At 37.1% G+C, this 27,635-nt stretch overlaps 1 protein-coding gene across 3 annotated transcripts in view; it reads right to left on the reverse strand.

Annotated features, from left to right (window-relative positions):
* SOX6 (SRY-box transcription factor 6) overlaps positions 1 to 27,635 on the reverse strand; it is a 370,587-nt gene that overhangs the window by 309,508 nt on the left and 33,444 nt on the right. For all 3 annotated transcript variants that reach the window (XM_077179864.1, XM_054635990.2, XM_054635992.2), the window contains exon 2: positions 6,034 to 6,104. The gene's annotated coding sequence lies outside the window, so the exon portion shown is untranslated. The remainder of the gene's footprint in view (positions 1 to 6,033; positions 6,105 to 27,635) is intronic.

Genomic DNA, 27,635 nt, shown 5'->3' on the forward strand with positions numbered 1-27,635 from the left:
TTTTACCTTCAGCAGACCATTATCAGATTCCTATTGAGTCAGGCTTTGGTATATACCAAAGATCTTGATACATCTATCAAGCAGTTAACCTCTTACCCTGCTCTCTCTTGTAACTGTGATTATGATGAATGAGTGGTTAGTTCTAAGCAATTCTGTTTTATGTCAATAAATGAATCAAACAGCCATTGGTATATGGGCATTAGGAAGACAGAGAGAAAATGAAGCTGTCTGGGGACACTTTATAACCCTCTCCCTTGTAAGTAATATGATTTGAAAAGTTAATGCTGACATCAACTGTTGGTATTGTTCATCTCTAGTGTAGAATAAGACATTCTTTGTCCTATTTACGTAAAATGAGAAATACTGTATATAATTTATTACTCACAGCATGGCTTAGAGAAAATTCTCTTTACAGTTTTCCTAAGACGCTGCACTGTAGTTATTAAATTAGCAGAAACTTTGGGTTTGTGATGAACAACCATTTCTTCCAGAAATATTTTGTCTATGTAAATGCCAATCCCTTACTGAAAACTTGTCCAGGTATGGCTTTGTGCAAGTACTTTGCTTCTACATTCTTAATTGGGCTTCTGAACAGAAATCCTTCCTATTCCACTCTCCCAAGCATTGCACACAACTTCAACAGCATATAGAATTGTTTGGATGAGGATTTGCATTTTCTAGCTTAGCACTTTCGCAAAGGGGTTTTTAGACAGCAGATGGATCTAGTGCATTGCACGGATCTCATCCAGCACACATATGGAGCAGCAGCAGAGAGAGGAAGCCCCGCTTAAACACAGAGCATGACAGCCCTTGGAAAAAGAAAAAGCAATTCTAGCAGCAGCTCCACTAAGCGGTTCAACTTTCACCAGAAAGTAAGCAAAGACAACACATGTGGCCCCTGTCTTTGTGCAATGTTTCAGGAGCTGCTTGGATGGTGCTCTTGCCCACACTGGTGTCCTTGTCCCAGTAACTGCTAAAGAGTCTTATAGCCTGAAACCCCTTGGGTTTATGTAAATTAAAACTGTTATTCTGTGTATTTTCTCTTGTGCCATACATTTCTTTCTTCATAAAGAACTGAAGGAGATTTCTGTGCTATGCTAAGTATCAAAATCGCAAAAGTAGCTTAAGTGAATTATTTATTATAGGAAAAACTGTCTAAAATGAATACAATGCTTTCACAATACAAGTATTCTGTGTACCCATTTATTTGTTTACTTATTACCAAGAAACAGCCTGCATGGTCAGCAGAGAAGCAGCCAAAACAATGTCTGCTGCACTCGGAAGGTAAAGGGGAGCTGAGATAGGAGCAGGTTTCTGTGCCAGCATCAGGCAACAGACTTTCCTTCCATTAAAACTACAAGTCCCTAGGTGACCTCCCACAACCAAACAGCTTGGGATAAAATCACACAGGGAAGTCCATCAGACATCCCAGTTGGAAGCACAGGCTGGAGAGAGAACTTCAGATACTGAAAAGCAAACGGGACTTTTGGTATTTGAGCTCTGTCCTGTTCTAGCAAAGGAGGGTCTCAGCCACCTTTCCCTCCCCTTGAGTCCTTTCCCCACACCTCCCTCTCTTCAGGTACAGCTACAAAGCTCTGGATGGATGCAACAATGCATCTATCAGATCCTCACTGGCAAATGTATTTGGGCACCAGGTTTTAGCTGAGGATAAAGAAATGCTTTTCCCACCTCCACTTTCTTTCTGCTTAGCTTACTGTCTCTTAAGAATATCTAAAATATGTACATCTAGGAAATTATTCTCAGAGAAAAAAATTCTTCAAGGCGGGTGTGTTCTTTTTATTTATTTACACCACATGTTATATACTGGAAATTTGTTTCTTACTAGGAATTTTGTGTGTTGCAACCCTTACATAAAAACAAGATAGGGTTCTACAAGAAATCAATTTTATATTCACCATTTATAAAACAAACCCAGGAAAAAAGAGCTTCAAATTGCTGAGGGTCTAGTTAAATGGTGGTTCAACCAGATTATTTTACATTAGCTTGTCACAGTGTCAGCAGGAGAGGATGCAGAAGAGAATAAAGGCCTCTGGTACCTGCAGCACACACATGCCAAAAGGGGTATGGATGCTGCAGCAACAGAGATTCTAGTTAGGCACCACTGTGCTGTCTTAATAGGAACTTTGAAACACTCAGCTCTTTGTAGGAAGAGGTATGTGATAAGCTGGCAAACATCTCCCTGACCAAAATGCTGATTAACACCCGGTCTTGTGAAGAGAAAAATGGAGACCAACTTTTTGAGACTTGGGTTCAGTATATTGTTTCTGTGGAAAGTAGAGACCATAAATTTTCCCAAATACATTAACTGTAATCCAGTAGAACATCACTTGTTATCATTTAAACCCATAAGGTAATAGTACCAAAGACCTATGTCTTCATGTGCTCCCAATAAGCTGTGCTTTCTTTGACTTGTTATACAAACAGTTACAATTAAATAATTTTCTCCTTTTAACTAAGAAAGACAAAACACAAATCCATTTGGTCACATGCTCCATGGCGTAAATAGAAACAGTCTAAATTAAACAAAAAAAAAGTATAAATGTTGCCTTAAAAATAAGACTGGGGAAAAATATCAAATATTGAGTTTGAAGCAAAGCATGCTTCTGTTAATATGCTGATTAGAGTGTTTGAAAAGATAAAATTTACCTACCCATAATGTCAGTTTTGCTGTGTCATAACATGTGTGCATGTGTGTGTTCCCTAAGTGTTTCTGGTTCTGTTCTCAAACCTTCTTAGAATTAAAATCCTGTTGTTCGTTTTCAAAGAAATTTGATTTCATTACCAAATAAAATTATACTTTTGCCATGCTTTCAACACAGGTTTTTCACTATAGAGCTCAAGACACTGAAGTTTCATGGGCTTTAACACCCCCTCATTTCAGGTTTTATTTCTCTCACTCTGTCTGTGTTTTCACATTGTAGCCAAGCCACAATAAAATGTTTACACAGAAACTGAACTGCTAGTAACAAGATGTATCTAACTGCTGATGTACAAGCAAAATTGGGTTTAAATGCTGTGTTATTAAATGATATTTATTTTGCCATTTATATCTTTAAATAACTATTGCAGTTTACTACTGGACAAACCTACTTGAGAAGAACAATTAAATAAATTAAACCACGTTAAAACCACATTCTTGAAAAAAAGGTAACCTTTAGTTAGGACAATTACACTGTGGGCATAAAACAAAAGCACAAATGTCACATTTTCCATGAAATTTACTTTTGTATGAATCATCAATCCTGTTTTCCCCTGAACAAAACTAGCCAAATATGACCAAAAATCCCAAAGTTGCCTGAAGTGGATGATCCAAGTAATTACATGTTACAGCAGAATGCATCTATGACAAAACTTTCAAAAATTTGAGGAAAAAGTTATTATAGCCCCTGGTTGAAATAGCTTTGGTATAGACCTATAGCAGCATTTAGCTGATCTTGCTCTATTCCCTTAAAAAAATCTGCAGAGTTTCAAAGATCAATCTTCCCAGCACTGATCTGCACTCCTTCCCTTTGGAGTACAGATCAAACAAACATGCCATGAAAACATGCCCAAATATTACAGCATAACATGAAAAAAGGTATACTCTTCTCATTTGCATTTTTTAAATACTGCTTAGAATTTATTCTCAAAACCCCTTATACAAGCAAACTTCTTGTCTTCCACACCAGCCCCCAAAGCTCCCACCTCCTCCTTTGCTTAGGGCTGTTTGCTCAGCCTCAGGCCCTGATCCTGAGTCCATCCGCTTCCATGGTCAGCTCACATGAATAAGAATTTATTATTATAGTATATTGCAGAAATCAAATCTTGAAATGGAAAGGTACCTCAGGTCACAGCCTGTCCTATTAGTCTATTTTATCAGTCTCATTTGTGACATTGTGCATAGTCCTGTTGCTGCATAATAAGAATCTGTATCTGCCTAAATCATGTACAGAGTATTTGTAAGTTTGGAGAGGTACAATAAGAGATGATTTAAGATCTAAGCCTGTATTACTGCAGAAGCTGTACTTCAATGTTTTTCTCAGTATGTGAGGAACACAGGGCTGAATCCATCAGTTGTACCTCCTACATTTCATTTTATTTTCAGTTTATGTGAACTTAAGGTTAGCATATGTTTCTAGATATATAGTGCTAAACACTAGAATGAGTCATTTAAGCAGAGAAGAACAGTCAGCACGGTGTTGGCTTCTCCCCCAATTGCTGTCACTGTGACTGAGGTCTGGGCTGCAGAGGACACCAGGGACAGGCCAGGCTGTGGCTCATCCTTTCATGCAGCCATCACCTCAGCTTCGATGCTCAGGCTGCTGAACCAGGGCCCAGCTCTCATGGCCACAATATGGGCTCAGCTGTGCTAACAGCCTTCCCTGCAACAGCCAGTGTGCAGGGGTGGCATCAAAGCAGCCCATACCTCTCCTGGAAGTTTAGGTACTTACTGGATTGACCTAAACACAAGGATGGTTTTCAAAGTACTTTTTACATCACTTTACTGCAGCTCTTTGCTGATGTCAGTCGAGAAGAGCAGGACTCAGACCAGCAGCCCAAAATATAATTACTAAAGCCCTTTCTATGTTTGTAATACTACATGAACATGAACTGAACAGTACTTAAAACTTCTCACCCAATTAGCTTGGTACACAAAAATTTCACCATGAAACTATGACTGGATTTGTTCTTTGGAAATATTCCTTTTCCTTGGAAAGTGTGCTCTACATTGAGGTATAAAGAGCTACTCTTTTTATAGATTAATATATTACTACTTCCATTTGTAAAAGAGAAAAATGAAGAAAAGAAACTGATTGCTTAAAAAAAATAAGCAGTAGCAAAGCCAGAAAGAATATAACAAATTCCTCACTCTCAATTCAGTAATCACTTTATATTGCCTTCTCAGAACTATTTTTCAATGGTAATACTTGGTTTTAAACTGTTTATCTTATTTGATAATATTTTCTTTATCTCTGACTGAGAATGTTCATTTAAAAAATGCTGACCTGTAAATGAAGGAAAGTGCAAATAGAATAGTAAAACCATATGTGAAAATGAACATTTGTAAAGAGGAAGGGTTAGTACAAATTGAACACATTTCCATATTGAGAGGAGAACCAGCCATATTTTTTCCCTGATGAATGCAGTTTTGTGAACATCTTTTCCCACAAATGATTGAATAAATATTTATTCATAAACTATATTTGTGACTTAAGAGGACAAGCTGCATAGATTGGTTTTATTTATACTACATCATACATGAGGTTTTGCAATAATTTATATCATGTCAAGTCTAGGGCCCATTAGATTTTGCTTATTATACTTGACTAAAGCTGAGGACCATCCAAAACAGCAATTCTGAAAGCTTTCTATTTGTTTCATGAATAACTATCTTCCTCCTGATCCTCTCCTCTGGCTTTCCCTTTCTCAAAGCATTTCTGTTTAGGTGTAGCCCCATTTGATGTATCTGAACTTGGCCATACTCTGAAATACGTTCCTGAGCTGTGGCCTCAATGACCATGATTTTGCTGAAATCATAAAGGCCAGATTTCTCCAAGGGATACAAAAATGTGTTCCTAGTTCAGCAGATGCTGATCATCCTAGTGTTTCCTCAATAACACCTCACAGCATTTCCCCTAAAAGTCCTGTCTGTCTTGAGTTACAGCCCCAGTTCTTTTCTAGAAATGATTTTCATCGCAAAACATGATGCAGTGGTGTCGTTGGCAAGTGCTACCATTGATGTGTTACTGTAAGCTTTTCTCCCACCATTGTTATTATTACAAAAACCAAAACAAAGCTTGAAATAATAGTATTTACTGTTAATTCAGTATTTGTAGCTCCTCTGAATAGCAGAAGCATAAGTTGGTAGCAAAAAGAAATCTACGAAAAGTTTAAAAGTAGTGAGGTCAAACTCTTGCTAAATGAACATGCTAAAACTGCAATACAACAGTGACATTTCAAAATTTCTTCCATTCCCCATGTCAAAAGAGTACTAGAAAGATGCACATAACAAGGAAAAGAATAAATACTTACAAATACACAAGAAAATCAGCCCCAGCTCCCAGAAATCACTGGTAAGTTGCTTTTGAATTCATGAAACTGACCTGAAAATATAAAAGGAAAAAAAAAAAAAGCTTAAACAAAAGAAAGCCCAGAACTGATAAGCGTTACTTTTTTATTGTTATAAAATAGTTACGATTTTTAACCATGAACCAAATGAAACAGAACACAAGACTGTTGTCACACTTTCAGCCAAGTAATTTACCCAGAATTTGTTTCCAGGAAGCCAATACCAAGAGAAACAATTATTTCATTGTTCTGCATCTCACACCATAGCAACCCAGTCTATTATGGCTTCTAAGAACTGTCATAAATGCAAGCATGGTTATCTTTTAATAAGGAAAATAACTGTGAGGGGGTTTCTGGCTTGGAGATTTTTCTTTTTTTATGTTCTCAAGTGTTACAGAACACATTACTTTTTTTTTTTTTTAATTTAAGTAGTTTGTTAACAGCATTTTGCAGCTTACCTGGTGTAAATTATTGTTTAGGTCATTTAATTGGAGCCCATCTAAGGCAAAACTTATAGAAAGAAGAAAGACTAACGATTTTGTTCTCTTATGGTCTAGATTCCCGTTAGAAGCTTAGCCTAAGTACAATGCAGTCACTATAAGGCATGATTAAATCCAACATTCTTTTTCCTGCATACCCCTCAGTTCTAGTTGGAAAGGTAACAGATGCAACTCAAACCCACAGAGCTCGCCTTATAAAATTCTTTAACTAGCACAATGACTCACTTTATGCCTCTAAATATCCATGGTTTCCTCTCTCCAGAACCCCCATGCATTAGAAGGTAGTTCAGTAGTTTATTTTTATTGTTTGGTCTACATACAGCACATTTTTAGTTCTTAGCAAAACAAAGAAACTTTGTTGCACAGCCCTTGTTTTCTTTCCAAAATGTGAGGATGGATATGGGTAACATTAAACTGAAAATAGTAATGGAGCCTGGGCAACTAGTTTAGGTCAAAACCTTTTTGTTCTCTGGGAGCTATCTGATTAATTTGCAGTTCATAAAACAGTGGGTGTAAGCTCAGTTTAAAAACATGTAACTATATTTAAAGATGAAATTGTCATTTTTCTTAGCCCCCAGTAATCTTTAAGAAACACCTTCCCACAACATTTCTGTATCCTAAAGTGCACCAGCCAGTACTGCACAGTGCCTAGAGACAAGGAGAGAATACCAAACTTATCTTGATGCAGAATATCCTCCTTATTTCATACACCCACCCTGAAGTGCATATTATTCATTCCAACCAAGCCCTCCCCCATCCTGAAAGTACACATTTAATTGTGTCTTCTCTCCTGTAATACCAACAGAGAGTCAACAAATCTCATTTGCTCTATCAATGCAGTGTTGTTATTATATATTTTAAAAGCAAGTCTGAATCTCATTATCAGCTGATTTATGCCATTAGTGTGCTTTGGAGCCACCAATTAAACAAGGACAGTGGTTCATAAGGTCAGAGTTAATTAATCTGAAAGTATAAATACACTTTAATGCACACCACCTCATGTTGAGAATTTAGGAACAAAGCACCAAACCTTTATTCTGGGCAAGCAATTAGGGGGAAAGGTTAAACATACAAAATTTTAAACTTAGCTTTAGCACTCTGGTAATCTACCAGGGGAAAAGTTCAGTTTGGTAAAAAATCCTGCAGAACAATAGGCATGTGAAGCCTTAATTCTTACAGTGTAAGTGAGGGAAAAGGCAGAAGAGGGCTGGCTGAACCCAGTGATCCCAAGCCAATGAAGGCTTGTGGCTCAGATAACACCTCAGAACTGTGAATCAGCTGCAGGCTTACCTATTGTGGAGCTGGGCAGGGTGGGGGAAAAAAGCCCAACCCTGCAAGACCTGGTCTGTTCCAAATGGACTCATCAGAGCTGAGGTATCTGTTGCATTCAGCAGCCTGTACAAAACCAACTTGTCCTTCAACCACTTTCCCTTAAAAAATTTAATAAAATAGTGCAGTCCAGGAAGGGTTCAGTAACACTCATGGTCTACCAACACAAGCAGAGTGCAAGGAAAATGCTGAAAACAGACTAATCTGCCAGAAAGTTATTCACAGTGACATTTCAGGTATGAGGTATATAGAGTTTACATGGAAGAAAATACCTTTTCCTTACTGCCTGGACTCATTTTACCTTGCACAGTTCTCTGCCCAAAAGAAAGAAAATATAGCTAACACACGGACACATGAACCATATGACCTAATTAGACTGAGTGGTTGTGCACTACTCTTTCTTCTCTTACACCTGTGTTCCTCTATTCTATAGTTGTCATCACTTTTATTATTTTTAGATGCCCAAGTACTTTTTCTTAAACTGAAAATAAACCCTAGTTTCTTATCCACATAGAAAAGAAGAAAATAAAACAAAGAAAACTTTTTTGTCCATCAAATACTAACATCACAACATTAATAAAAAATTATTCTATTAGCTCAAACCATTTACGTTTTCACTTAAAAAGTCTCAAGTTGAATTCCAAGTGACCACACAGATGAAGACCTCTTGCATAAACATATACAAGGAGAAAATTGTCTTAAAAGTATTCTGTAGTTTTGTTTGATACAAATCCCACCAGAAATTTCACTCAGATATTTTGCAGTTGAAATGCTTTCAAAAGATTCTGAATACCTGCAATTTCTGCATGTTTAGAAGATTGCTACCATCCTTATAAAAGACTTGTCCTCCCAATGCCAATATGAAAGGGGGGAAATAAAGCTGTAAGAGCAACTTACACTCTGATTTCGGGCACCTTTGCTAAAGAATTAGTAAAGGTAACTACTTCTCATTGACCTAAGAATAATACACAGCCATCCAACAATTTAACAGAATCCTTCTAAATAACTCCATTTTCAAATAGCTAAGCCTTGGCTTGTCTTGCAAGCACATATTGACACCAACACTGGACATAAAATGGATTATGAACATCATTAAAGACAGAAGTAACCTGTTTACCCTATGAGTTAGGAACCAAAGAAAATTCCATAAAAAGCCAAATATCAGTTATAAAATAGTCATCTTTTCACCCTTAATAATTCCTATAGGTCTCGGTCTTCAGAAAAAAAATTCATCAGTTTTGAAAAGGAGAAAAAAAACTATAAAAAAATCCTTAATTAGAATATTCTGATTCTTCTAAGATAGAGCCTCTACAGGTAGCCTGCATTTTCTGTGCACAGTCACCAGTGAGCATGAAGGAAGCCTGGAAGCAAAAAATGGAAGCAGTCATTTAGTAAAAAGCATGGCATCATGTTATATCATTTGAGAATGTGGCCTATCATTGTGGGCTGCTGGGACTAGAATATGTATCATTTAAAAACTGTTAAAAAACTATTTTCAGAATTATAGCATAATTTGAAATGAGAAAACGGAGTAATATAGAAATGAAGCTACACATTTAGGGCCTGAATCACACAGCAATTTCACACCCTTATATGTGCAATATTTCACAATAAAAGCATCATTAATGATGTGTGTCTAGACACAATCACAAAAATGAAGGAGGCAGTAGGCTGATTGTAATGAAAACCTTTGAACTGGATTTCTAAAAAATCTTCCTTTATTCAGGTAAAGGATACTTATTCAAGACGGTTCAATGAAAAATGTTTTACTTACACACAGAGTATTCTTCATACGTGATCATTTTGAAACAGGAAAGCAAATGCAGTAATTAACCACTACCAGCATATTCCTGCTAGCTTCCCTTTGTTTCACCCCTGTTCAAACACTCAGGGATTGTATTTTATGCCTTTGCTGGCTTCTTTCTCAAAATCTTTAAAGCTTTGCTCTTCTTCATTCTTTGCACAGCCAAAAAAGACAAAAAAAAAAAAGAAAAAAAACAAACCAATAAGCAAACAAAAAAACCAAAAAGCCCAACCAAATCTAAGTAACTACAACATTGTTTCCCTATCACTCTGCATTTTAAAGTAGTCCCTCTGCAGTGATTTTCATTTGGATTTTTGTACTGCCTAACAGAGATTGCAGTCAACCGATCCATGAAAGAAGGAATCAGAGCACACCACCTGTTCCACAAGTGGTCATTTTAAAACACACGTTGCATCACAGGGAGGTAAGAGCCACACCACAGCACATACACTGGGAAAATTGCTCTCCAAAACTCTGAACTCAGCTGCTGCTTTTGTTAGAGGTTTTCTGCTCAACCTTCATCAGAAGTTGCCTTGGGCTTCTCAGTTCCTAATACACAAAAGGGAGCTCTGTAGCAGTGTGCTTTACAATTCCACACCCCAGAAGCTGTGATGTCATTATTACAGAAATGAGGCTCAAAAGAAGTACCTAAAATAGGCTTCATCTCCACAGCTTTGCAGGGAGATATGAGCTCACTCTGCCCACACTTGGAGATGACTGGCCACAAACCCACTCTAATCCAGTTTAGCTCTGGTTAGCACTTACGTAAACTACTACATGACTTCCAGTTTAGAGCAACCTCACATCTGCCTACAAAAAACATGTCAACAAACACATACAGTGATGGTGTTTCTGTAAACTACCTCTTTAAAAAAGGAACCCCATAAACATCACCACTTTTGCCAAACTCCACAGACAGTGGTTCCCTGTCTTTCCCAAAAGGGTGTCACTCAGTAGTGGCACATTACCTGGCAGCGTTACATTATATAATTGGCTATAAAAGCTCCTTATCATCTCTTCTTTAAAAAATAATTGTGTTATTGTGTAAATGTATTCAACAGGCAATTCAGGAAGGTTTCTCTGCTGTCTGCTTGCAGATCTGTAAAGCATCCAATCATTACAGGACATGAGTATAGAATACAAAATATACGTAGTATCACTTCATAACGTAGCATCAGCTACGTTGCGAAGCCTAAAAAGGATTTTCACAAAAAAAAAGTATTGCATATCTCCAACAACTAATTTAAATGTATTATTACATCTACCACTAAAATTACACTTGAAAACACCAAAAACATCTAATTCACCGTGCAGATGAAAGCAATACCTAAATATGCATTTATTGCTTCATATAAAAGGCAGGGTGCTAGCATTCCAGATCTGATAAGCTGTGTGTGCATACTTTCGAGCAGATAAGAACCACAAGACATACACCACGCTGCTTGGAAGGCCGAGGGGAGAGGAGGAACTCCAGTTATAACTCATCAGCTGCAGACAGCACAAGCCTCCTCTGTTGCCCGGGGAAAGGTGGTAAACGCTGCTGGCTGCCTGCTCCCACATCAAGGGACTCAAATTTCCCTGGAGTTCCTGCACCAGCCCACTGCCACTCACACGGTGTGCTGGGACACAAAAAGCACCTCTGAACTGCCGGTGAGCTGCACGGCGTTTTCACAGCCACAGGCTGGGGCGTTCCTGATCCATAGGACTGCACGAAAGGAAACAGAGGGAGCTTTCACAACAGGCCTGTTTCTGTAGCATTTCCAGGTGCCCATCCATGTGCTGAAGGCACTGCCAGGTCAATTAAGCCCTGACTGAAAAGTCACAGCGTTACAAGCCCCAAGAAATATGAGCGGGATTCCAAACATAAGAAACCCTTGGTGTTACAAGGATGGTGCTGTTGGAAGGATGCAACAAGTACAGAGAGAGCTTTACAGCTGATCCAAACTGCACTTCCAGTTACCCTCTACACCTGGAGAAGCTGTGGGCTGCAGATGACAGGGCTTGGAAGTGACATCCAGGGTCACTCTGCAGAGACACTTTAGTCACACCCCTGTGGAAATCAGGCAAAGACCGAAAGGATGGTGTTGGCATTGACCTGCATTATAATATTTGGCTTTTTTTTTTCCCCTCTCTCTCTCTCTTCTCCCCTGGGCCTCAACTATCCTCTCACCAGGTGGAATGATATCTTTTTAATCTCTTCCTATGTGTGTAGTGGGACTTGCAACAACAGCAGGGTCTCCTGGCACGACTGTAATCCAGTCTCATAAGGGATCTCTGGATGCAACTTTAACACAAAATAATAACATTTTGGTTCATTATATAATACTACCTTTATGCAACAATACACATACCAGGAGCTGTTAGCTTACTACTTGGATGTAATTTTTCTCGCCAAATTGTACTAAAATTAACAATACTTTCAGGAGTTTTTGGCTCCAGTTATCTTTTGAATACATAATGTGTCAGGTTCCCTTCCCTTTCATATGCAGACCAATGTTTAAAATTATTTTGCTGAAGAATTGACTTACTATGTTTAAAAGAGGGTATGCTTTTTCAGCTCAGTCATATGACTGAAAACAACAGTCATACTCTTTATTTTATAAAGAGTAAAAAATATTATTCAAACTGTAATTCACCATGCAGTTAATTCTCTTTAATTAGCTTCCTGAGCTCTGGATTGGACCAAACTGAAATTCAGTTACACAACAGAATGGAATTGCATTGATTTGTGATGCAAATCAACTGTCTATATTTACAGGTATCTATTTATCCTCTATTTTTTGTATCTATTACCTACACATATTTTTATATTTTATATATAACTGGTGACCTCTTCTGAGCAAAACAAAAAAGGTCTTTCTGGAAAGGAAAATAAAAACAAACTCTGTGACTGCATTTTCCTTGCCTGACAAAGCATCAAGAATTATGCAGAGTTGAGAACATGTAGAGTTGAAACTTAGATAACTAGGGAGGCTTTGAGTTACTTAGCATCCCTCAGTGCCTGACGCTGTCTCGCTCAGGCCACACAAAGAGTTTAGGATAAATCTTCATCAGGTTCTTTCACTGCACTTTGACTTAACCACCTACTCAACTGTGCTTGTGCTACATTTACCAGATGCAAACTCCTTGGTACAATTTTTTTTTATAGTGTAACACCTACATATGCACAGACAAGGCTTGGAATAGTAACAGGAAACTAAAACCCTTGAGCAAAGATATATTATATATATCTACATATATGAGAGGGGCAGGGGGAGTGGTAATTCTGAAAGCCCAGTTTTGCCATTTTACAAGAGTTAAAAATGGTAAGATAGCTGAAATGTTGAGCTGATATTTTAGAGATATCAACAATAATACTAGTGCATGGGAGCACATGACCATATTTAAAATTCCAGCATAATTATCCCATATAGCACGTGGATTTGATGTTTCCCTGACAATTGGAGGTTCAACCTGCCCTGACTGTGGTGTACTTAAACAACAACAACAACAAAAAAATAGAGATTTTTGGTTTCAATTAAATTTTAAAAAAAAGTAGGAAAACAGAATAGAAAAAGGGAAAAGGGAAAAGCAGATGTCAACTGCACACAAACTTACAATTTTTCTGACATCTATTTTGTAATATTACAATATTGTTGTGCCACTTGTTCCCATTGAAATTAATATTAATCCAGACAAAATATTGGGGCTCTCTTTTAGAGAGTCCCATGTAACTGAAGCTAAGTGTTTTCAAAGCTAGTTAAGTAGGACATAAAAATCAATTAGAAGGCCTTAAGAATGTCTGCCTTCAGGTCTACTTCCCTGGATTCCCTGAGGGACAAAACCTCCTTACTACATATCTTCCCTGAAACCCTGAAACATAATAATTATAGCTAAAATCTGTTTTTTCCAGTTAGTCGTACTCTAACTTCCCCTCTCAGCTCCCATTTTTGAAATTCATTTATCCTGACACTATAATCAGAGAAAAGGAAATCCAGGTGCTCTATTGCACTTTATAAAAATAAGTAAATAAAATTTCTTTCTTCCAGGATCCACTCAGTTAGGATCCCACCTTACAGGTGCATCCTCTGTGGGAAAACTGTTCCAAGTATGTGGGCACAGAGTGCCCCAGCAAGGATATTGCTTTGTATTCTGCCCAAAGGACCCTTCTATTTTTGATTATCTACAATTATCAGCCCTGAAGATAATTAACTCTTGCCTGCTGGACAAATAGATCACACCAAAAAAACATATGAATCACATTACCTTATCAAGCCCTCAAAATAAAAAGCTTTTGGCATCCTTTCAGTGTCTCCTAAAGGATGACTACTTGATTAGTTAAAAAAGCAAAAAAAAATTGTGCTAATTAAGGGAAGAGTGCAACTTGAAAGAGAAATTTGCCTTCAATGGTAAAACTATTAGTTTGGCAACATTACACCTTTTGGAGACTTTACCCGGTGTAGCCCCAGATTCCTTGGATTTTTTACTTACGACATCTCTGTCAAAATCTGAATTGAAATTTTTGACAAATACTTGTTGCCTATCATCTAAAGATTTGGACTTCCTATTTTTTCTGCAAAATTCACCTCTGCAAGATATTTTGAAACCAGAACTATGTTCACCACAGATATAAATTCTTGCAGGCAACACTGCCCATCAAAAAAATTAAACTAGGACCCTTTACTCCAATTTAAGCACAGTCCTGGGTATTGAAGTCAAAGAGGTAAAAATGCTAAATCTCTATTTTCTATCAGTCCAAAAAGATGGGTGTTTTGTTCATTGCCTGGTTTTTGTACTGTTTATAGGACTCACACATTAATAAACTCTGAGTCAGAGTTATCCTGCGCTTTAGGACAGAATGTCCCAAGCCACAAATTTAAAGGCAGGTTTGGGGGAAAGGTTGAGTTTCTCATGTGCTGAAAATTATTTAGATAGTCATAGCCTCTTCAGATAGTCATATAAAACCATATCTCCAGGCATTTACCAGCATTGCTTGACATCTCTGAGCCCCAGGCTATCTGCACCTGCCCTCAGCAAGATACTGACAGGCAGCAATGAAAAGCTGATGGCTAGAGGGGTGGTTAGTAGGTGTTCTGCATGTGATATTTCAAAAATGTAAGTGGAATACTGATCTTACTTAAAAAAAAAAAAAAAAAAAGAAAAAGAAAAAAAAATTCGCAATCAAGAAGTTGGCAAACCTAAAAGTTTCACCAAATTAACTCATCAGCCTGACATGTCTCATTACAAGATCTTATCACTGCCTTAACTAAACAAAAGAAAGGAAGGAAGAAAAGAAAAATATACAGAGAATAACTTATATTTCTCTAAAAAGAAGGTTCTGTAGGAAGCACTTGTGCTATATGAAGCTGCTATAGAATTTTAGGGTGGTTTTATCCATTTTCTTTTTAACAAACACCAGAGTGAACATTGGAGCAACATCCACCAGAAATCATTAGAGCACAAGTTATAACTAATCCCTGGCAGCCATAAAGTATGTAGGTTGTCTTCTTTTTTATTCTTTATTATTATTGTAAAATTTTCTAGTTCTCTATTTTACTTTAACTCAACGCATTTTGCTTCTTTGAGCTATAAATTTCTCTTTTTCCAGGTGACCCTGTCTTCTTTTTCTGGCAGTTGAACCCACTGGAATGCACTGCAAAGTTAACTACTTATACATAGGTAAACTTAAAAGAAAAATTTCTGGGACATCAAGAAAAGAGAAAATGTTGAAATCCCACTTTCAATAACCAAGATCATGCTCTCAGATGATCTCTCTGACTTTTAATCCTTATTCTTCTCTTCCTTATTCTCCTTTTTCTTCATTAAAGAAACTATAAAAGTGCCAGTTGGAGTTCCAATGGTCACATTTACACTTTCAGTTATTTTATTGCTGACTGCTCCTTGATTCCAAATAACTTAATCCACTTTTTTTTCCAACTAAGGGCATCAGGGTGATGCTGCAGGTCACGGTTATGTCCAAGATCCCATTGTTCTCATTGCTGTGTAAATTGCCACAGAGAGACTGAAAAGCCTGCAGTTCTCAGAAGACAGGGATTTTCAAAATGCCAGCAAACACACTATGCAGTGTGAATATATTATGGTCCCTCAAAGAAACATAGCAAACCCTAGGAATTCCTCCAAATTCACAGGGAAGTGTGCCTATTTTGGGGACACAGGGTTAAAACCTTCCTGTACATGTTTTATCACAGAACAACAAATATTTTAATGGACCTGGGATTTTGCCCTTTATTCTTTCATCCCAAAGAGGTAATTAACCTCTTAGAAATTTCTAAAACCTGACTGAATTATAATTACCTGGCAATTCACCTCAAAGTCAGAAATTACTATGGCAAATCACCACAAGAATATATTTTGCACCTTTATAACACTTCCTAAAGAAATTTTAAAGTACCTTACAAGATAAATATTTGAAAATACTAGAGTTGGATGACATTCTCCTCTGCACAGAGTGCCAACATAAAGTTTGTGGAACTTTCAAGCCATAATTTGAAGACCTAGGAACACATTTCTAATTCTGGTGCATGATAGTTGGTGAAATAACAAGTCAGCTCCTTGAAAATCAGAGAATAAGATTCTACTTAATGAGACGAGAAACAACAGAATCCCAGTCTAAGCCACGTAGAACTGCAAAACTCAGTAAAAATACCATTAAAATATTTTAAAAGTTTTAAGTTTAAAAAAATTACATTACTCTCAAAAGTCAGATCAACCCTCTGTGTAACCATGCTGACTCTGATTCCGAGATTAACTCATCACAAGTTGCTGAAGTGCACGTACAAAAATTAACAGACAATTATATAAAAAATTTTGCAAGGTGGCTCAATGCCAACAAGACAGTCTCCCATCAATCATATATGATAGTCTTCTTGATATCTCTCCCTACATGGAGAAGCAGCTGTGCTCTGTAGCAAGTCCCAACAATTTTTAAAACCTGATTCCTGCAGAAAAAATAAGATGATCTGAAAACATAACCAGTTAGGCCCTTCTGGTTTTACTTGCTGTTACGCGGCAGGATAAGTTGCAGGACTCTCAAATTCCAGAAAACTGAAATTTTACAGCATTTTGAAGATCCAGTCCTATCCTACAGAAGTACTTGCATGGGGTGAGTGATGGCTGTACTTGGTGCCATTAGCTCAAATATTCCTTATCCAAGATGTATTTCAACAAACTGACTCCTGTAATGAATGGTGAAATTTTCCATTATTTCAGTGACAATAACAACCGGAGTTTCAGGAAAAGGTAACAGTATTCCTGTGTAAAAACTGGAAGCAAATGCTACCATCACTAGGATTTAGCAAACATATACAAATGGAAAAAAAAAAAAATCTACACGCAGAACATTTTATTCAAATACATACAAAGCCCTCTGTGATTACAGCACACAAGTTACTGCTATGCTGTTACCAGCCTTGAATGGAAGGTATTAAAATTAAAAGCCAAATTGTACCACTACAGAAACAAATCAATCAACACTTCCAGCTTGAATGGACTCACTTTATGAAATCAAGCAACATTGCAGGAATTTAAAAGTGTGCTATGAGATCTGCTATTTAATCTTTTAGTTTCCTTGCTCTAAATGTGGCCTGTCCAAATTCCTCCAATAGGAAAATTTTCTCAGAGAACAGACTACTCTTGAGCCATTTCAGACTAAATGTGGAAAATAAACAACTCTGCTATACACCTGAACCCAAAATGTAGGGTATTGATATTGTAGGGGAGTTACACATTAGCAGCACACCATGAAAACTGGGCATGCTGGGAAAATATCAAACAATTCAAACAAAAACAGTATTATTCATAACATAGTTTTTCCACTTTGGAACATAACTTGGCACCCTCTCTATTAGGCCCAAGTATTCTGAGCTTCACATACTCCTACAAAGAAGCTAAGTGGGTTTTACTCAGCTACGTGCAAAGAAATACAGAGTTATTTCTTTTCTGTCTCTGAAAATAACTTGTCCACTCCAGTAAAAAGGATGCTGCTAGAGAGTTTGATAATTAAGCTTTTGGAGTTTGCCATCCATTAAAACTTGATGATCCCACCCAAAGCGCTTCATCATCAGAACCATCTGGTGCTCTTTCTGCACAATTACCAAAATACAGAACATATTTTGACTTGGCACTTGCATTTGGTAGACACTTTAGTCATTTTATAAGCAACAAGGCAGCATCTTGCCAAAGCACGGCCTCAAAAGGAAATTTCAACACACCACAATCTGACTTCTATCCTAGGAAGTTCTACCAGGGTAGAAAGAAGGAATGTCTTCACCTCTGGCTAATGTCCTCACCTTCATGTACAAGATACCTCTTACCAAACTCATTTCTCTGTGTTACCTCTCTATGTTGATTATTCAAAGCATTGTCTAGGCTGTTAGGGGTAAAGTGAACTGCCTCTAGTTTGGAAATCACTTTTTTTGAAGATTCTTGGCTCTGAAATCAAACTAATGATCGACCAGAAATCAAATTATTGGAAGTAAAAAGAACCAAAGGCACTTGACAATGATACTCTGAATAACAGTACCAAGAATATTTCACATTAGACTCTCCCACCACATTTTTTTTCTGTCTGCACAAACTGCAGTAGTATGAGCACAGCTCTAAATGTAGGAAAGCCTGAAAAACAATGGGAGAACCAGGGAACATGGGCTAATCTTGAATGATACTAGACTTCTTTTTTGGCTCTTAGTTTCCAAGATTTTCTACAAAAAAGAAAACATGATGAGAACATGGAACATACTTCCAAAGCATTAATAAGAGTCTTATACAGATAGCCTTTAATTCACTTCTTTTAGCCATCTCTGACAGAAAAATGTGTATCAGAAGTTGAAAATTTCTGTGCAATAATGATGTAGTTCTCAGCTTTCTCTGGACAGCATCAATAGCATGAAAAAACAAAAATCAGAGAACTCAATATTGAATTGATTCTCAAATCTAACCTTTTCAGTTACTTTTAGAAATTCTGAGGATAGTTCTACATTTAATGTCCCTCACCTACAAGCATCCCATAAGCAAGAACACAAAATTATGCAAACCTATTGCAACATAAATTCTAAGGAATTTACTTTATCTATTATCCCTGGTGGAAATAAATGCTTCTCTCAAAGACTTCTGTTTATTGAATATACAAATTATTAACCTGGTTGGTATCAAAATGGATCAACCACTCCCCAATTAGTGAAAACATATGAAAAAACCAAGTAAATATACATTTTTAAATAGTGCAGCATAGAAATACATCCCAAATTCCAACTACAAGTTCCAGAGCAAACAAATAGGTGTTGCACTACATATGGCATGGAAACCACAAAAATATATCTACTATAAAATACAGGATTTCAAATCCAATGCTCATACCAGAACATGGATTTGCACCCATCAAAGTATTCACGCATATAAATTGGGAAGCTAAAGAAATAGAAATAACAGCTAAAAGGTGAATAATTGACAGATAAAAGGATAAAAGATTGAATCATTTTACACACAGAGAACTGAGCAAAAATTTACGAAAAACAGTAGTAAGAAAATTACATAAGAAATTTGGATTGAAGTTAAAGACGCTACTATTGCAAGTAACATTAAGAGGATGGTCCCTCAACAAAACAACATTCTGAAGAAACAAGTTCCATGAAATAATAATAGCCAAATGCAAAAAAAAAAGATGCATAAAATATGTAGTAGCACAAAAATATATCTGCACAAGAGTGTGAGAAATTAGAAACAGTCAATTTGGTGAAGAGATCTATGGGTGCACGAGGCAATCTGAGGCATCACAACCATATTCATCCTTATTAGACAAGCCATCAGACAGACAAAATGTAATGTATGAGCAAGAAAATAAACATTTGACTACACAGAGTGTCACCCTCATTGGTGACACTCCAAAGAGTCTATATCTCCCTCTTGGCAAAAACAAACTGCACATTACATCCTTATTTTTATACAGGATCTCGGAGCAGATTTCCCAACATCAGAGATTTAAAAAAACAAATACAGCTTATTTATTTCCCACAGCCTTTTTTCCCCTTTAATTTTATCACAGCCAACAATATTGTAACAAGTAGCAAATTGCCATCAAGTCATAGGCCTGTATTTTTTGAATGCCAGCATGACTTTCTGAAGTCTCTACCAAAAAGTGAAAAGATCAAAAGTATTTACTTTCAGGAAGACTAATCAGATTACTGCCATCTTACAAAAGCATTATGGGGTGTCCCTGTTATTCCAACTATTTCACCACAGCGACGTGTAGCAGCCACAATGTGGTGATAATAATACACCAACCCCAAAAGGATCAATCCAATCAAAATGCACAACAATTAAGAGAGAAATCATTCCACTTACACCTCAGAATCTTGAGCAACTGCTACAACATCAGAAAAACTGCAGGGGAAAGATGCTGGTGCTTTCAGGCCAGTGGAACTAATATTTTGGTTTAAATTTCACAGCATCTAGAAAAGGCCAAACTGAATAAAGCTTCACCAATGTGTTACTTCAGTTTTATTATTTCTCAGAAATGGTGGAGCCTCATTTTCATCGATACATAATAATTAGAGAGTCTGCATTAAAAAAAGAGACAACCTAATATCTCCATCTCACTTTGAAAGTAAAATATATAGGTATATATATATGATAGGTCCTTACTTTACCTATTCTAATAAAGCTAGTGGTTTACCATTCATAAAAGTGACATTTTCTGGCATATTTCTGATGCAAATTCTGTACAAGCAATGGCATGAGATAGCAGTGGACCTAATTTCCTTGAACATATCAAGGCTGAATTTCCAGACGTAAAAAATTGACTTTTTTTTTCTAAGGAGATGAGCTCATCATGAGCCCAGTGCATGGTTGTTCCTACAATTATGTTCTAATGCAACTGAGAAGCTGGTGGATATAAACAGAGCAAGATATTTCATCTGGCCCTATTCTTGCCTACTCAAATAGGAACAAGACCAGCAGAGATTTCCCAAGTCCTTCCCATGCACAAATATATTCATTTCTATATGTTTTGGCCTTCAAAACTGTGAATCAGAAACCAGGATCAGACCAGAAATAACTGCAGTCTGCTTTTCACAGAAACACAGTTTTCTTGTTATGCCTTGCTATAGTTATCTATCTTGTAATGTTATTCTTGTCACATCCTAAAAATCTGCATCACTTTTTTTTTTCCACTTTGGGATGAATTCTGCCTTCAGCTGCAGACCAGGAGTCCCCACAGAAGCCACAGTGGTTGCACACTGATGTACCAGCAAAACCAGAACTTGCACTTCCAGCTAATCATCTCCTACATATTAACAGACTTCCACAGTAATATAATACACACAGTTTATGTCACGATTGAAGAATTAAAAACTAATCACATGTAAAATTGGGCCATTCAAGAAATAACTGCCAAGCAAGTTTGAATTAGAGCTGGATATGAACCATTTGATGCTTGCACTTGCACCAGTGAACTGGAAAAGCTCAGTAAGCCAGCAAGGCTTAGGTAGAGAAGCTGACACTCCAGCAGAGTCCACAATCCCCTCTCCTTTAAACAATTAAAACAATCCTGCCATTTAATGGCAAGGAACAGGGAAGGAGGAAAAAAGAAATGAAGGACAAGGAAATAAATCTTTAACAGTATAACCCGCAAGAATTAATTTTTTTTCAGGGTCTGGTGAAAAATTATTCCATACCATTTAATTCTGAAAGCAAGTTCATCCCTGTCCTTGTTCCTCCTGATAATTAATTAGAATAAAAAATTATGTGGGACAAAATTACACCTTCACTAAACCCTAAGAAAAAAAAAAAAAGCAGAAGCTTGCAAGTGAAAAAATATATTTATTCTATTCTAATATGTGTTTCTCAATTTCCTGTGTACTTATTAGCAAGCACTTTCATCACTGTCTGGCTGAAAAACGTCTGTACTGAACAAACAATGCTATTTTTCACTGAATTCAGTGATGATATTTTCCTGGAATTTAGAACTGCAAGTCAGTCACATGACAAATTAATTTAAAATATCATCAATTGATCCATATATGATCAGGTTACAGCCAGACAGATTTGTCTTAGCAAATTATTGTGTTGCTCATATTCTGGCATCAGCAGCCTTTACTTTATTTTTCTAGCTACTTGGCTGCCAGTTAGAATGAAATTTTCATTGGTTCTTTTGATGAACAGCAGATATAAAAGCTGAACTATATCATCTATGACAGGCCAACTGCTTTTGGGGCTATTATTTTAGTTAACAGACAGTATAACTTCAAATTATACAACATGTTTATACACATATATTTACATTCACAGCCAGCCAGATGCACACAGAATACTCCTGAATTGAGAGAGATTCAAGAAAAATGAGAACATAACTGTTTACCTTTTTTCAACTTTTAAAATCCTACAAGAATATATAAATTTGGGGGTGAGGGTAGAGGTGTCAAAAGGGGGATTGTCCCTTTCTTTTTTTTTTTTCCCTCTTTTTTATTAACAGAAATTCTGCCATCCTGATACGCTTTTGGCCAGACTGATGCATGCAAAATTCCCCTTTGGCTTTCAGATACTGTTTCTAATACAGAACAAATATGACAGGATGAAAAGAAGTCTGCTCCTGTGAAACAGTGGAAGACAATGTAGAGAAAATAGGGACATGGGGAATCCTGAATATGCAAAAGGAAAAGATATCCAAGTCTTTCAAGGAATAGAAAGCTGAAATCAAATTATACATAACTTAACCAAACTGCAGCAGCTATTTAAGGGTACTTAAAATGAATCTGCTCTTAAAGTAGTTACTAATTTTGTAAGACTCCATCTTGAGATGACCCTGATTTTTCTAAAGATGGTGCCAAAAACTGGTTCAACAGAGTCTCAAGTTCAACTCTGAAAACAAAAGCACACGCAGCTGCTTTTGCATTGAAAATGTTGACATTTCATAGCTTGTGAGCTACTGGAAATATCCTTAACAAATTCCTTGAACTTTAAAGCTAGGTAAGAGTATATGGAACAATCAACCACTATTAAATGAATTCAAGCAACTTTAACAGAGCTTTAAAGAGAGAAAAATGTAAAATTCTCTTATAAAAGGAGGGAAAAAAAACCATATAACAGACACTAAAAATAAACTGGGTTATGTAATAAGCTTAAGAAATACCAACATATAGTAGCATATTTAGCCTGCTTTAGGCTCACAGCAAAAAGTTTTCATCCTCTAAAAAATGAATGGAAATTCACACATTCAGGCAGAGATAACATCTATTCTATATATCTTTTCACAGATGCAGATATAGGGAATACAGTATCTAAATATCTGTTTAATTATGGAGGAGAGAGCAAAGGGTACTTAACAAATCAGAGAGATCGAAATCTTATTGAAAGACCCTGTTCTTAGTGGAAATCTGGAGTAGCCAGATGCTGCTGCATAAATGGATTAGCTGTTTGTGTATGCTGCATGTTGGGGATGGTCTGGCAGAGTAACAGGGCTGGTAGGGCCACAGCCCTGATGAGAGCCCATCGCTGAGGACCTGCAGCTTTGGTAGCTAGCAAAGCCATAGAGCTCCTGCACAGGGCTGCAAGAGACATTGAGACGCACCACAGTCCATCCTTTGGTCCTGTTCTTGTCAGGAAGGCCATGGAAATGCATTTGTACAGCTCCTGGCAAGCCTACTCTTATTTGCAAAGCAAATCTGTACCAGCATTGCTGCTGGGAAGAGCTGAAATTATGCGCAGGTGAAGAATTTGACTTTCCATCCTAAATCGCACTCGACTGTGACTTGTGCCACTGAGGTGCCTGAATGAATTGCTCACCAAACCAAGCTTAGACAGCACAACAGTCACCTCCCTGCTATGCAACAGATGAGAGTTACCCACACGTGGAAGTTGCACCAGAACTCCAAGTTAATACTTCCACAAGGCTCCTCTGCTTCCGTCCAGTGTTACCTAAAGCACAACTGTCTTTTAATGCCTAATTTGAAAGACATCAGAAACCTCCTTAATTCGCACAGCACACCATGAGTACTCAAATAACCAAAAAATTTACTGTGAAAAAAATGTATTTTCACAGTAAAAGACCACTAATATCAAGCCAGGTAATGTCTGAAATCAAAACACTGATGCTTACTCTTTCAGTGCCAATAAAATGAAAGATACAATTGCTGATACTCAAATGATAGTCAAACACAGAAATGCTTTATTTTCAGACTTAAAGTATGCAAGACTTCTCTTGCAAGTAGAACTTGTGAATATTGCCACATAAAAACTGCAAATAGAACACTTGTGAATTATGAAGGTCCTTCCTTTTTAAACAAATTTAGAAAATGTAATCATCCTTCACAGGTGAGATATTCTGTTTATTCTATGGAGAATCATTTCAGTCTAAATTAAACTCTTCAAATGGTTTTGATGATTGCAATAAGGACACAACAGGGAAAAGATCTGGGAAGAGAATAACACGTGTTAGATGAATGGCTGACAGAAATATTTCTAGTATATAAAAACCACTGGTGCTTTTTTAACCAAATAACAGTATTATTTTTTCAAAGCAGAAAAACTAATCCTGCTTTATCTGTCCTAAATAAAAATGCCAATTTGCACTCTTCTCTTGAATGATCTTCAAATTGTAGTGAGCATATGAAAGAAAAATTAAACATGTAGGTCTTTTCAGCTTTCAAAAAATCCCACCAGTGGTACAAAAATACCTTCCAGATACCAGTGTCAGAAAACCCTGCCCATTTACCATGTAGAAATGGCACCTTTTATGGTGTCTTGACCATAAGTAACCAGACACAGGACAGAGTGAAAATGGTTTGTTTGTTAACAATCTAAGACATAAGTCTTGCTACAGATTGCTTGGAATTTATGCAATTCAGAACCTAAATCAGATTTTGATATGACAAGTAGTGACAAAAAGCAAAGAAAGATGTTAAAAACACAATATATGGCATTCTCTGTTTATTCTGACTCTAACCTCAAACCTCACAGACAGACAGAACAGAACCAAATAGATACCCAAAAAACTTGTGGAAAGAACTGTTTCATATATTCCTCTCTTTCAGACAGTCTCTACACTCATACTTGTTTAACAGTATGAGCTAAGAACAGTATGATTAAGAACAGTACTGCCAGCAGACATGGAAAATTCTAATATGAAGTCACAAAACTACAGCATTACTGAAACACAGGTGCAAAACATCCTACTACATTATTTGAGGGCTTTCTTGTAATGTATGACATGCTTGCCTGTTCATGACTTTAGTTATCTCAACAGAAAATGTTTTTATAAGAGAAATCTCAAAAGAATAACCAGGAATACTGAAATCCAAGTGACCCAAAAGCTGTGTGAGACATCCTATAATCTGTCTTTTCAACCCATATAACTTGATCACCCTGCTGCTAGCACTCTTATTTCCAAGGAATGCTCAGTGATCCTTTACACATTGCTCAAGGTGAGCTGTAGCAAAGCTCTGGTTGTCAAATGCCAACTGCAAGAATCATTTGTCTTCCTTAAGGCCATTTGCCTTCTGTAGCAATGTACCTCCTGGAGGCTTCTTGTACACACTAAGCAGTCAACAAATGGACTCAAGAAGAAGGAGAAGACCAAGAGAGGCTCATTTCACCTCCCTGGAGGATGTATCCACGGAGACTCTTTACAAAAGCCAGTGCAACTCCAGACTGCACCATGTGCACTTTTAGCCTCCTCTGTCATGAAAAAGTCTCACAGAAACCAAACTGTTCCTGCTATTGGAGGCACACTGACAGAGATCAGATCCAGGCACACATGGTTTCTGCATGGCCATGCTCAGTCTGCTGCTAGTCCCAAGAACTTTGCCAGGTTTAGGGACAAGATTTGAGGTGTAATGTACAGCACGATCCCTGCCATCTTCATTGCAGTAGGATAATGGGGAATGCAAGATATGAGCCTGCTGGCAGACTCAGAGCAGGAGAGCTGAGCTGCTCCTTAGGCTTAGACCCTTAAGACAAGAGAAGGAACTGAGGAAAAGGACCTGGAGTGTTGCTCTTGCTAGTGGGTAACTTTGGGATGTGGAGATTTTGGAATATAAGAAATCCAACCACCCTAAGGGTCACAGGTCTAAAGTTACCATTGTGCATAATGAGGCAATAAGAAGATTATTACATGCCCTCATAATCAAGGACTTGCTCCAAAGCCTGTTTAAGTCAATAGGAATCTTTCTATTGACTTCAAAGGGGCTTTTGATCAAGCCCTGCCTACTTAGTAGGATACCTCTCTCCCTATGTCATAACTTAGCACTTGCCATCAGGAGGGACTCAGACTGACAGGCTCATGGTGCAACACAAAGGTGATGCTGGGAGGACACTTTCATTTGAAGACATTTGACCCCCTTCTGTAACTTCAGTCAATTGCTGATCTTCAGTACCTGGGACATTTACTGAGTAAGAAGAGAAAAAAAAAAATCATAGACTTGAGGGAATGTAGCACTGAAAGACCTCCTGTGCTCACTGGGTCTAATTTTTCTTGATGTATGCACAGCCACAAGAATATTGCCACAGAATGTACACATACATTTCTTAATCCAAACAAAAGAAACAGAGGAATCACCAAGTTCCCACTAATACACATAATACATTATTTACATCCTTCCCTGACCATTAGGCAGTATCACATAATAATCATTTATACAGTTCCATATTTCTACATACACATTAATTCTGAAAATGCATACTGTGTGGCCACACTGTAACTTGTCACTGACAGACGTTGTGGAAATCCCCCTTATTTCATGGATCATTGATCCAATGTGTAAATCCTTCTTAGCTTGCAAGTCATTGACCAGATAAACCATAAGGGCTCCAAAGGGAAAGAGCCTTTCTGGTCTGCCGAGCAAATTCAGCAGTAGCACACGTACTTCAAACCCACATGTGAAAACCTCTTTGAAATTAGGGTCCTGATCCTGCAAATCCTTATCCCATTACCTAGAAGTCATCCCAATGAAGCCCTGATACATTTATCATGCACCTCTAGAAAAAGAACACTGCACTGCTCAGGTTAAATGTTTGTATCCCGAATCAAGACCTAAACACAATCAGAAAAATAATGTCTAGAATAAATCAGCCCATCATGGTTTTCCACTCAAAGTAAATAAATGCTATGGACTACATGAAACAGGGGAAAAAAGTAATTTTTTAAATTAAAAAGTGGGAAAATTGCACTATATATTCTGACTTTTTTTAATTTATGTACTCTTGTAACTTTCAAAAGAGCTAACTGGACTTTCCCACAATCTTTGATACTATTAAAAATCATGGATTTTAAACCAATTCTGCAGATTTACAGCTATAATTCAGCAGCTGAATGGCTTTGAAAACATATCTGCTAGTAACACGGACAATGCCCTTACAATAATATTTTGCCTTTAAAACAGTTTCTTAGATAACCTATATTTTTCTTAATTTCAGTTCTGAGGCAAATACAAATTCAAAGTACAGAAACACAAATGTTGTTTTCTGTGGTGCTGGCACACTGCTATTTTCCAGATCACGCTAACATGAGGTAACTATTATCAATTGTGAAAGCACAACAGGTGGGTCACATGAAAGGTCACATTAGTTTTGTTCACAGGGCCAAACAGAAGGTTTTCATTATCCTTAATAAAAACAGAAGCAAGTAATAAAATATATCATTGCAATAACATATCTCTCCATTCATATGCAATAACCTCATACATTAGATCCTACCATTTCAAAATACTGTTGTTGGCTCCAGCAGCATGATTATTTTTGTGGTTGCTACTTAGAAAAATAATATTATAAATCATAGTTTGACTTGAAAATTTCCACACTGTTCTTTTGAATTGCTTTTTGAAATGTTTTTCTGGACAAAACTCCTCAAAAGCATGAGCTTGCTTAGAAATATTAAGTACTCTAAGTGGTCAATAAGGCAGCAAAGATTTTTAGTAATTCCTGTCATTAGTGTAATAGCAAATCAT

The sequence above is a fragment of the Agelaius phoeniceus genome, chromosome 6 (genome assembly GCF_051311805.1).
Source record: "Agelaius phoeniceus isolate bAgePho1 chromosome 6, bAgePho1.hap1, whole genome shotgun sequence".
Classification (NCBI taxonomy): Eukaryota; Metazoa; Chordata; class Aves; order Passeriformes; family Icteridae; genus Agelaius; species Agelaius phoeniceus.